The sequence below is a fragment of the Oryctolagus cuniculus genome, chromosome 11 (genome assembly GCF_051225735.1).
Source record: "Oryctolagus cuniculus isolate XC-2025 breed Fujian yellow rabbit chromosome 11, ASM5122573v1, whole genome shotgun sequence".
NCBI classification, from domain to species: Eukaryota; Metazoa; Chordata; class Mammalia; order Lagomorpha; family Leporidae; genus Oryctolagus; species Oryctolagus cuniculus.
Window position 1 is genome coordinate 95,004,577 of NC_142877.1, and position 12,263 is coordinate 95,016,839.

General features: G+C 40.9%; 1 long non-coding RNA gene across 1 annotated transcript in view; it reads left to right on the forward strand.

Annotated features, from left to right (window-relative positions):
• The first annotated feature begins 565 nt into the window (after positions 1–565).
• Positions 566–12,263, forward strand: part of LOC149123570 (uncharacterized) — a 30,899-nt gene continuing 19,201 nt past the window's right edge. Inside the window, exon 1 of the long non-coding RNA XR_016216251.1 lies at positions 566–10,573. This is a non-coding gene — a long non-coding RNA (uncharacterized LOC149123570). The remainder of the gene's footprint in view (positions 10,574–12,263) is intronic.

Here is a 12,263-nt window from a genome sequence, read left to right on the forward strand (position 1 = left end):
GCAGTGGAGGATGGCCCAAGTGCTTGGGCCCTGCACCCCATGGGAGACCAGGAAAAGCACCTGGCTCCTGGCTCCTGGCTCCTGCCATCGGATCAGCGCGGTGCGCTGGCCGCAGCGCACTGGCCGCGGCGACCATTGGAGGGTGAACCAACGGCAAAGGAAGACCTTTCTCTCTGTCTCTCTTTCTCACTGTCCACTCTGCCTGTCAAAAAAATAAAAAAAAAAAAAAATCAAGGGGGCAGTATCTGGTGGCAAAAAGGAAAAATAATAGGTCAATTATATCACAAAAGGTCTTCCCTATTCCTGCATTAATGTTAAAGCAGTGACTGGCTAATGTGTTAAAGTCCAATAAGCCTTTGTCCTCAAATCAAATTACTTGTGGCATGTCTTACATTTCCCTTTAACTATACCTTAATCAGTAGAGTGCTTCCTCTGATTATTCTGGATTTGTTGGTGCATAATTTTAAAGAAGTGGGGCTCTGTGGTTTTTCCGCATTCTGATTATTAAAAACTGTATTTCACTGCAGAATCTGGGTGACATGCTAAGTAACTAAGATTTGGAAAGGAGTAGGCAAAAGGAAACGAGTTCAGATGAGAAAATTACATATAATTCCTTTCCTCTCATTTAGTGAAAATTGTGGACTCACAGTTGCTAAGAACTTGAAACAAACTCGTTTCTGCCAAGAGTTGCTTTCTTAGTACATTTTTGAGCCACAAAGTTTTAAGTTGTCTACACTGACTATTTCTCCATCACTTTCCTGTGGAATAAATTTCTGATTTTAAGGGATTGACCATCAACATCATCCTGAATCCTGAGGTTGCTTGAAAATCTCAAATGTTTATTCTTTTTTTCCCATAATCAGGTAAGTGTTCCTAAGTGGGAAGTTGCTGACTACTTTGAGTTGGTATTTGTTTTTGAGCAAATATGGTGAGTGGGAAGAGGAATGATCAACAAACATGAGATTGCTTACTTTGAGTCTGCCTGGATAAGCAGACACAAAAGAAAAAAGTTCCAGCCTTCTTAAAACTCTGTGCTTTGGGGCTGGCACTGTGACGTAGCAGGTAAAGCCATCACCTGCACTGCCAGCATCCTGTATGGTTGCTGGTTTGAGTCCCGGCTGCTCCACTTCCAACCCAGCTCTCTGTTACGGCCTGGGAAAGCAGTGGAAGATGGCCCAGGTCCTGGGGTCCCTGCACTCATGTGGAAGACTCGGAGGAAGCTCCTGGCTTTGGATAGGTGCAGCTCTGACCATTACAGCTAACTTGGGAGTGAACCAGCAGATGGAAGACATCTCTCTTTCTGCCTCTCCTTCTTTCTCTGTGTAACTCTTTCAAATACATAAATAAACCTTAAAAAAAAAAAAAACCCGCTGTGCATTGTCCAGAATATTAAATTCAGTACCAGTTTTCAACCTAGGCAAACCACCCAAATTCCTATCAATACTTATTTGACTATTCAGAGAACATCCATACTGAATTTCTTCACAAAGTCAAAATATAGCTACTGTAAACTGGACTTCATATGAAAGTTTACTATAAAAGATTTGCCTTGAGGGGGGTATTATAGTACAGCAGCTTAAAATACCACTTAGGATGCCCACATCCCATATTGCAGTGTCGGATTCAACTCCCGACTATTCCACTTCTGACCGAGCTTCCTGCTAATGCACCTGGGAAAAAGTGGATGGCTCAAGTCTTTAGACTCCTCCCACCCACATGGAAGACCTGGGTGAAGTTCATGGCTCCTGACTTCAGCTTGGCCTAACCCTGGCTGTTGAATGCATTTGGGAAGTAAACCGATGGATAGAAAATGTCTCTCTCTCTCCCTCAACTCTTCTCTCTCCGTTATCATGCCTTTCAAATAAGTAAATCTTTTTAAAAACTGCTTTTAAAATAACTGAATAATTCTAAATTCCTTTTAAAAAAAAAAGCACTCACAATTCAGCTTCCCAAATGCCACTTCCAATTTTATCCGCATGATGGTCAGATACAAGGTACAGCATGCTGCTTCCCAAGCATGCCCTGCACTTCCGTGCCATTCACCTCTGTGCTGATGCTATTCTTCATCCCCCAAAGCCTCTCCTGCCTCTCCTTGCAAGATCCAGCTCATCTCATGAAACATTTGTCAGACAGAAACATCCTTGTCCTTCTTCCCTGCTTCCCAAGTGCGTTCTTCACGTTCTGTGCTGGGATACATCCCCCTTCCTTTGCTATCGTGCACTGCATGGAAGTCCTTGACTCCCTGGTATCAGAGCTTACTGGAGAACATTCCCAAGGCTGACCACAGGGCCCAAGAAGGACTCCATCATTTGCTGGATTTTAGCAAATATATTCCAGGCATGAGAGACCAGCCCCATAACACATGGCTAAGCTCCTGGATCATAATCAAAGGTTGAGTACAGAGCATGGCCAGAAAAGAGGCTGTTTTAGGTTGCTCATGTCTTTGGATTTGCCCAAAGTTTAATGTAGACAGCAAAAACTGTACCATGTTATAATCATAGTAACAATAAAATAATGCCATTTATTGGGTACTTATTATGAACCACTCATCAGTCTCATATTACTATGAATATTAACTTATTTAATCCTTACACCTATTCTGTTGGTTATGTTCTTCTCTATTGTTCTTATTTTATAGACAAAGAAGAAAGACACAGAGAGGTTGAAAGTTTCTGCCCATGGTTTTACAACCAGAAAGAACTGGATGCAGAATTTGAGGGTAGAATTTATACCCAGGCAAATTCTCAGAGCCAAAGCTTTTAGCCATTGCTACACTACCTGCAATTGGTTAAGGAAAACATGGTGTTTTATTATTGAAAACTTTAACACTTATAGCAACAATAGACTTATTCTAATCATCTACAATTGTTAATGGAGTTGATAATGACAAGTTTTCAATTCTGATTTTCACTACCACTAACAGCAATACCAGTTTTTGAGTGACTAAAATCATAACCAAAGCTATGACATACGACATCCATTCAAAGTATTCTGCAGGATTTCCTTAATCCCATTTTTCCAATTCTAGTTTTAGCACATGTGTTTGACACTCTTTGGCCCATCCATCCCATTCTGTGCCAGTCCTCAGTACAGAGTCAGGCTATCTCAAAAACATAACTTAAACTGTCTGTGTGCTGTCCATTTCTTCCTTCATCCACCAACTTTTTTTCTCACCCACTTTTCATAGGCCTGTTTTTAAAAATATATCCATATTGGAGCCTGGAATATGACGGAGTTTTGCTGATGGCCTGGCTTGACAGAAGCTCAGTTACCCCTGACCCTCAGACATGAATATTCCAGGATCTCAGTGGCGAAGGTCCTTGGTCTCCTGCCTTCCACGGTGCAAGGCAGGTACTGTGCCGTGGCACAGTAGGTTAATCCGCTGCATGAGGTGCCAGCATCCCATATGGGTGCTGGTTCGAGTCCCGGCTGCTCCTCTTCCAATCCAGCTCTCTGTTATGGCCTGGGAAAGCAGTGGAGGATGGCCCAAGTCCTTGGGCCCCTGCACCTGTGTGGGAGACCGGGAAGAAGCACCTGGCTCCTGGCTTCGAATCAGCACAGCTCGGGCCGTTGTGGCCATTTGGAGAGTGAACCAACAGAAGGAAGACCTTTCTCCCTGTCTCTCCTTCTCACTGTCAGTAACTCTCCCTCTCAAATAATTTATTTGTGGTATGTTTATCAGTTGATCCATATGACTTTTGAAGACATAGAATTATCATTTAGTTGTGAGAATTGTGCCAGTTTATTCAGAGTATAGCTACTCCTTACTATCTCCTTCCAAGTAATGGTGCATTGGCTTAGATGGGAATGAGTCTCAAATCTTAATTCACTTAAACTAACAATCTGTCATAATACTAATCCCTTCACTAAAGTGACTAGAGTGGAACCTTTGTGATCATTTTGCTCCCGCAAGAGAAGCACCCACACACAAAAGAACACAGAGCTCAAAGAATGGAGAGAAATCAAGCAGCAACACTGAAACAAATCATACACGAAACTAGACCCATCTTGGAAGTTTATAAGCGTAAATATATCCCACTTCACTTTTTTAATTTGATGTGCGTTATCTGTAACACAAATTATCTTAATGGACACACCAGCTCAATGCTTCATTCAAGAAACATGACCAAACAATGACAAAGAGAGTTTGAAAATAAAGGCATGTGGAAAATAACACCAGGTACATGGATTCCAACAGAAAGCAGGAATAGCAAAATCGAAATCAGATAACAAGAATTCAAGACCAAGACCATTAAGCAGGAAAAAGATGCATATTATGAAATTTGAAAGTACAATTAATGAGTTTTTACACACCAAAATCTACATGAGCAAAATATGTGAAACAAAACGCTTGACAAAGACAGATACAACCTTCCTTAGAATTCAGTCATGGTGGGGAATTCTGCAGCAAAATTTGACAGATCAAGTAGATAAAAATAAGGACAGAGAGAAAATAAAAATGCAATTCTTCACCATCAGATTTCCCTGTCTACTGATTCGTTCCCATATAAACATATTATCTTTCCCATGCGTAAAAAAAATAATAATAATAATAATACCACCCCCCTACCAGCTGCTCTCTGTTTTTCTCATCCCTTTAGAATGGAGGTGTCCACACTCCCTACAAGAAATTCTTTCACTTTCACATGACCTCATTCCAGTCAGGTTTCCTCTGCCATCCTCGACAGCAACTGCTCTAGACCATGTCCCCAGTGGCCAAACAGTGCTACGTTCAGCAGGCCCTTCTCCATCTTCATTGTACTTGACCTCTGAGCACCATTTAGCCCCATCATTGATCATCCCTCCTCTTAGAAATGCTTTCTTCACTTGATTTGCAGAACATCACACTTTGTTCAGAAATAGACCCAACATAGAAGTGCCCCAAAACTTATATAATTTGAGAGTGGGAAACACATTTAAAGAACATGTAAATCTAGGCTAAAAACTTAGTTGCAAGTTTACATTTATTTAGAATGACAAAAAAATCATAAAATTTTAAGATTCTAACAAGCTGGAAAAACCATAAACATCATAGAATCAAGGAAAGAAATGACACACTACGGTTACTGTCTGACTTATCTTATTTAGTGCAAATTTTGCCTACATGTTTGATTGCCTTTTCATGCCACAACCATTGTCATATATGCTACTATAGAGGTAACTAGAAAGTCATTCAGTCTTCTCTGTAGTATGGGTGGTGAAAATTTTACTTAAATGCTAGACCCTTAATTTTAACTAAAAAGTCAGTTTCTAAGATAGGGATCCCCTGATCACACAAACTAAATTTGAATCACCTATCAACATTTCTTATCCCCGGATAAGCAATTAAGATGCTACTTGGGATGCCTGCCTCTCATATTGAAGTGCCTGGGTTCAAGTCCCATCTCTAGCCTGTCTTTCAGTTTCCTGCTAATTATACCCAGGGAGGCAGTCAGTGATGACTCAAATAATTCTGTCCCTGCCACCTACCCAGTGGACATACATGGAGTTTCCAGCTCCTGGCTTTGCCCTGACCCAGCAGGGCTGTTGCAGCTTTTTGGGTACTGAATCAGTGTATTGAAAATCTTTTTTTTTCATTGTTTTCTTTTTGTTTTTTTTTTTTTTCTTCCTCTGTCCTCTTTTTCTTATTCTCTCTCTCTGTCCTTCAAATAAATAAAATGCATTATATTACATTGCGTGTGTGTGTGTGTGTGTGTGTGTGTATCATATGCCACTTACAAGCATCTGTTTTTCTGTCTGCATAAGTCTTTCTCCAGACACTCTTATGGCACACTTCTGTACTTCCTTTAGATCTCTCTGTTCATGGCTTGAGAAAGCAGTGGAAAATGACCCAAGTCCTTCGGCCCCTACACCCGTGTTGGGAGACCTAGAAGAAGCTTCTAGCTCAGCTCTGGCCACTGCAGCCATTTGGTGAGTGAATCAGTGGATGGAGGACTTTCTCTATCTATAACCCTACTTATCAAATAAATAAATAAAATCTTAAAAGTGGAATTAAAATATGAGCTTATTTTGGTGAAAAATTTTGAAATTCATGCATATGAGTCTTCAAAAAGTTCACGAATGAATGTATTATAAAAACTAGGCATAAATTTCATATTTGTGCAATAAAATAATAATCTCTTAATTCCATTTTCCATGGACTTTTAGAAGTACTCTCTTTTATTAAATAACTTTAAATGAAAGCAGTAGCAAATATTTTATAAATGATAAAATTTTAGTCAATGCTATTAAAATCACAAATTTCAATTAGCATTAATAGCTTTCAAAATTAGTTTTAGAAACCCTAGGTAATAAAAGAAAACAATATAAAAGATAAATTATGTTTATTTACAGCACTTTTACCATATGTTCAGAAAATCCAAGAAATGTAACTAACAAAAATGACTAAAATGGATAGGAAAACCTAGCAAGGCATCAAAACACAAATAAAAATGTTAACTAATAATTTATTTAATATTATAAATTTAGAAGTAGATATAAACAATTATTCCATTTATAATAAAGATATAAAGTAGAAATACACTTAATAAGAAAGGCATGTATGGGAAAAATTATGCTGTATGTACAGAAGGAAGATACGAATGAAAGATAGGAGCTTTCCTAGATGGCAAGACTCAGTATTGGTAGCATTAAAATGTTGTCTCCCAAATAAGAGCATGAGTTTTTTTTTTTTTTTAGATTTATTTTATTTGAAAGACAGAGTCACAGAAAGAGGTAGAGACAGAGAGAGAGGTCTTCCATCCGCTGGTTTACTCCCCAGATGGCCACAGTGGCCGGAGCTGCGCGGATCCGAAGCCAGGAGCCAGGAGCTTCCTCCGGGTCTCCCACATGGTGCAGGGGCCCAAGGACTTGGGCCACCTATCTCAGGCCATAGCAGAGATCTGGACTGGAAGAGGAGCAGCCGGGACTAGAACCGGAGCCCATATGGGATGCCAACACTTCAGGCTAGGTCTTTAACCCGCTGCGCCACAGCACCAGCCCCAAGAGCATAAATTTAATGTAACTACAATTAGAATTTCAAAAGGATTTCTTTAAATCTTTGTTGTACATTAAATAGTTCATGATACGAAATTTTAGAATATATTAGAAGAAAAATTTCCTGAATAAAGGAACTTCTGAATATGAACTTGGAAAGATGCCCACAAAACTCCAGAAATAATTCAATAGAGCTCACACTGCCATTTATAAAGTATGAGAAAGCCTGTTCTCCCACATCTTCACCAGAACAAAACAAAGCTATAAAAAAATTATACATTGATCAGCCATCTTCCCACTATCGTACCTGAAGAAAATTCATGATCAATGAAGTTGAAGTTCACTGTGTACACATTTTAGATTCTATTCCCTAACCCCATGAGGTAGTTACTCTACTAAAATTGTCAATCATTGTTCTATATTCTCACAATGTGTTACAGAGACATGTTTACATATTTTAAGATCCCTATAAATAATGTAAATCTGTTAACGCATTCTTCTGCTTCTTGCCTTGTTTTGTTTGGGATAACAGTACAGTCAGAAAATATTGATGCATTGTTTAGCTCCAGTTCATTGTAATTCTTCATCTTACACTATACCCATCACCCCTGCCTTGGGTCTCCACATTCAAGAACTCAGAGTTGATTTCTTTCATTATCTCGTATTTTTCCACTGCCTTCTCTGTGGTTTCTTCTCATGCCTGTCCTCCATATCTCTGATCACTTCCTTTTTTTTTTTTTTTTTTTTTTTTTTTTTTTTGACAGGCAGAGTGGACAGTGAGAGAGAGAGACAGAGAGAAAGGTCTTCCTTTGCCGTTGGTTCACCCTCCAATGGCCGCCACGGCTGGCGCGCTGCGGCCTGCGCACCGCGCTGATCCGATGGCAGGAGCCAGGAGCCAGGTGCTTTTCCTGGTCTCCCATGGGGTGCAGGGCCCAAGCACTTGGGCCATCCTCCACTGCACTCCCTGGCCACAGCAGAGAGCTGGCCTGGAAGAGGGGCAACCAGGACAGAATCCGGCGCCCCAACCGGGACTAGAACCCGGTGTTCCGGCACCGCTAGGCGGAGGATTAGCCTAGTGAGCTGCGGCGCCGGCCATATCTCTGATCACTTCTAATAGTGATTTTGTCCCTCTGCTTCTAGAACCATTTTCATTTCCAAACTGATTCTATTTCCCCTTAAATTTCTTCCTTAAGCTTTCCAGCTCTCTTTTCCATTCACCATGATTTTAATTTCTCTTACAGTACACAAGAAATTTAGCCGTTTATTTTTATTTCCTGATATAATTCTTTTTCAATACATACTATTTGCTTTTTTTCTACATGTATTATTTCTTTTTCATTAACTTTTTTTTATTATCTGCAAGGAAGTCCCATTTTCTCTGTTTCTTGTTCATCTTTTGTCAGGCATGCTTTTATCTGGTCCTGATATTTGCCCAACAACAATGGTGAATTACCATCATATCCAGTCAATGTCATACCATTCAATGTTTACCAAAACATTGTCCTTTGAATCATTCCTTAAAGCCCAAGCTGGAAAGCAGGACACTGAGAGATTACAATATTTTCTTCAGTAATTCAGAGAACCAAGGAAGGAAGCAACAGTAGAGATAGGTGGTTAAGTAGCTACATCGACGTAAGGTTATGGTGCCTAAAGGGACCTCCCTCATAAACTTCTTGATTCTCAGCCCAGCCAATCTTAAGAGAAAAAAATGAAAGGTCACCACAAAACACACCAAACACCAGAGTAAAGGAAAGGGTTTATTGTCGGGTGGGGGTAAACCCGACAGGCTGCCTCCCCATGCACAAGAGAACAGCCTATACTAGGAGAACAGGACTTATATAGCTTTGCAGAGGTAAGGAAGTGGGAGCAGCAAATCCCGTTAGGGTGGGGGTGGAGCTGACGCTTGTGATTGGGCCATTTGGTCACCTGATTTCTAGTAAGCCAGGCTGGGCTTAGGAAGACGCTATCATTTTACCAACAAAAAATATCTCCTAAATTCTAGTCATTCTCTCCTTCAAGGTGAAAAGTCAACTCCATAAAACACAAGGTTGAGAGCTATCGGCTCAAAGGCTTATGCTAGTAGTTACTTCTTACTTCTGTTTCTTCAACTTTTCCCAGTAGATGCCTGACTCCCAGTACTCCCACCTCCATGCCTTGTCCGACTCATATTTCCTTCTAGGGTGTTCCATCTTTAAGAGCAAGGCAAATAACAATGTTCTTGATTCTCAAAGTATCCCCTCCCCCATCTACTTTCCCTTCTCTGCATGTGGAAGCTATGCGCAGAGTGGGGATCCTCTCCCAAGGCCTCACCTCCCTGAGAGTTGTGAACGATTCTTAAAAGTCCTACAGATTATATCCTGCCATTTGAAATGGGCCTAGATTTGTATGAACTCTGTCACTGAGGGCATTTTCATTAATTTGCAGATATTCTTAGTGTGTGGCATGAGATGGTGGCTGTTCCCTAGTTCATGGCAATGAATATGACCCCATATGAACATGGGATTTCCATGGGGGATATGGGAATTGTGTGCCCTGATGTCTGTGGGATTCATTCAGAGACCCTGATAAAATTGCTAGGGCAGGGCCTAAGAATTTGCATTCTTAGTAAGGGCTGCAAACCACACAGTAGTCAGGGTTCTCCAGAAAAACAGAATAGGAAATAAAAAAAATAAAAAAAAAAAAAGGAGAATAACAGAGACACAGACTCTTTATGAAGAGATTTGTTATACAGAATTGGCTCACTCAATTATGGAGACTAAGAAGTCCCAAGATCCGTTTACAAGCTGGAGACCCAAAAGTTGGCAGGGTAGATGCAAGGCCAGAGAAAGAGGAGCACCAAGGGCAGGAGAAGATGAGTGTCCCAGCTCAGGCTACCAGGCAGGTCAGAAGTCAGCCTGCCTCTGTCTTTCTGGTCTTCTCAGGCCCTCAAAAGATTGCATGAGGCCCACACTGGGGAGGGATGCAATCTGCTTTACTCAGTCCACCAGTTCAAATGCTAATCTCTTCTGGAACACAGCTCCGTGGGCACATCCAGAAATAATGTTTATCCAGATAGATGTGTATCTTGGGGTTTGGTCAAGTGGACACATAAAATTAACTTTTGCAATCCCACAACATACTAAGCGAGAAAGGGGTAACTGGCTGGCCAAAAAATTAGAAGTAATAGCTAATATGTACTTAGATGTTGACTATATCCTGCTGTCTGTGGATTATTTGATTCTCACAATGACCTTGTAAGGTAAATACTATGTTATTTCCTTTTTATAGAGGAGGAAATTGAGGTACAGAGAGACTGGGTAATTTATTTGAGATTAAACAGTTAGCAAGGGGCAGACTCAAACTTCAGAGCCTCGACTCAAAACATCATTTCTTGGTACAAATGTGAGGAGGATGTGTTAATCTACCACACTATGCAAAGCAGGGGACTTGCCACGCTTTTATAACAACTAGATTTCTGCTTCGTGAGACTGGAGGGACGTTGAGGAAGACAGACTGGGAGTATTCTATGAAATTTAAAACAACATTGGTGCTTCCTACAAAGACCAGACTGGGAGAAAAGTAAATACAGCTTTACTAAGGAGGGAAAAGTATCATGTTGGTAAGTACAGGTGAGAAAACAAATACTAAGATAAATCAGTGGGAAAAAAAAGCCAATACGGTGGGTGTAGTGGCATAGTAAGTTGAGCCACTGCATGGGAGGCCCATGTCCTAGATCAGAGTGCCTGGTTTGAGTCCCAGCTACTCTGGTTCAAACCCAGCTCCCTGCTAATGTGCTTGGGAAAGCAGTAGATGATGGCTGAAGTACTTGGGTCCCCGCCAACTCTGAAATTCCCAGATGGCGATTTAACCATCCTGGCTTCCACCTGGCTCAGCCCAAGCTGTTGCCGGCATTTGGGATATGAACCAGTGGATGGAAGATTTCTCTCCATCTGGCTCTCTCTGTGTCTCTCTGCTTTTCAAATAAAGTGAAAATAAATAAAAACTGAAAGAAAAAGAAGAACTTGGCATTCTTACATTTCAATTTAGAGAAAGGAAAACTTCCATCCAGCAGAATCATGAAATAAAATTTCCTTACGGTGCCCCCAGAAAGCTTGCAGCTTAAGTCCAAGTACAAAGGATAAGCAGAGCTTGTATAGGCTTTCTTGTCTCCATTGGGCAACATAGTACTTCAGGATTCAGACCCCAGTCCTTGGCCACCAGCACAGCAAGGGCTTCTCCCTCTAAGCTGCAAAGCACTTTCTGCACAGCTCCAGGGAACAAAATGCACTTATTCACTTGCTTATTTACATTGCTTCCCAACAGGGCTATAGGGTTTTTGCTTTTTTATTGTTTTGTTTTGATTTTGTTTTTAAGGGCTTAATTTACTCACATATCTTGAGTTCTAGATAAACTAGAATTCTCCATGCACTGAACGCAGCTCTACTTGTACGGTTCCCTTTCCACAACTGGCAGCCCTCAACCGCCCCAGGTTCTGCTACGTGCCACTTTCCTCATGAAGCCTTCCTTGCTTCCTTTCCTAAACTCATTTCACTGTACCTTTATGAAGACACAAACGTTACTTTAATTATTATTTTTTTTTTACAAATATGACTTTGTAAATCTCTTTTTGGATTTGATTATAAACTGCCAGTGGTGATAACTAGGTCTTCATCACCTTTCAATTCCCTTTAGGGCTTAGCTAAATCCTACACATTGACTGACACTCAAAAAACAAACAAACAAACAAACAAAAAACAAAACAAAAACAAAAACAAAAAAAAACAAAGCAAAACAAAAACAAGATACTGAATGCATAAAAAGACTGGAAAGGAACAGAGGCATAGTCTAATGAATGTTCTCAGACTCACTAATATGGGTTTGCGCAGAGCTTAAAACAAAGGTTATAAAGCCTCAGAGTTGGGTGTGTAGTCTCATGGTTAAGATGTCAGTGTCCCAAACTGGAATGCCTGGGATTGGGTCCCAGCTCAGACTCCCAGTTCCAATTTCCTGCTAATGCAGATCCTGGGAGGGAACAGTGATGACTCAAGTAATTGGGTTCCTGCCACAGTCCCATGGGAGACCTGGACTGAGTTCCCAGCTTCAGTGCCCCCCACCACCACCACCACCACTGAAGGCACTAGGGAATTGACTAGTACATGGGAGCTCTCACTGTGTCCTTCGCTCTGACTCCTATAAATAAATATTACAACACACACACACACTCACTCTCTCTCTCTCTCTCTCTCTCTCAATGTCCCCCTTCAAGGGAATTCCAGATCCTTTCATATGCAGGATTTTTGTTGATCCTA